Source organism: Apis dorsata, unplaced genomic scaffold, assembly GCF_000469605.1.
Source record: "Apis dorsata unplaced genomic scaffold, Apis dorsata 1.3 scaffold_265, whole genome shotgun sequence".
In the NCBI taxonomy this organism is placed as follows: Eukaryota; Metazoa; Arthropoda; class Insecta; order Hymenoptera; family Apidae; genus Apis; species Apis dorsata.
In genome coordinates this window covers 1,136,040-1,136,652 of record NW_006263543.1, presented here as the reverse complement: position 1 = coordinate 1,136,652, position 613 = coordinate 1,136,040, and positions in this window count along the sequence as shown.

The window sequence follows — 613 nt, the reverse complement described above, 5'->3', positions numbered from 1 at the left end:
CTCTGCATTATATGTTGATGAAGATACCAACTGATGATTTACTGAAAGTAAAAAAGAGATAAAATTTCTTTGAGTTCTTTATATCTTTTCTCAAAGTAATGGATAGTCTAAGATTTAATCAACTTGTGTTATACAATATAATTTTATCTTACCATCTTTTTAGACATTAAAATTTGTCTACTCCTCGTTGCTGCTTTCGTATCGAGAATTACTCGTTCAGAGATCATTCTCGAGTGGTTATTGACATCACACAGTGAATGCTCAAGACGAAAATTTGGAATATCGTTGCCAAAAAAAAAGATTTTCTGGCGTTCATCCTGAATAAAGTTTTGTCGAGAGATCAGGTGGATAGCATCGGTTTACTTTGAATTTTACTCGATCACATCTGCTAAAAATTCAAATCCATCATAGATAGCCAAGTATCGTACATAAATTATTCGCCGTATTTTTAACACGAAGTTTTCTTTTTATCCTCTTTTGCCGCATCGAGCACCACCGTTTCTGGTGGCTAGAAATTATACGCTCGCCGTAATTAATTCCATCGATTTCCGCTTAATTAAAACTCCGCCCGCAACTTGTAAAAACACGACGCGTCGCGGCACAGCACCGTTTT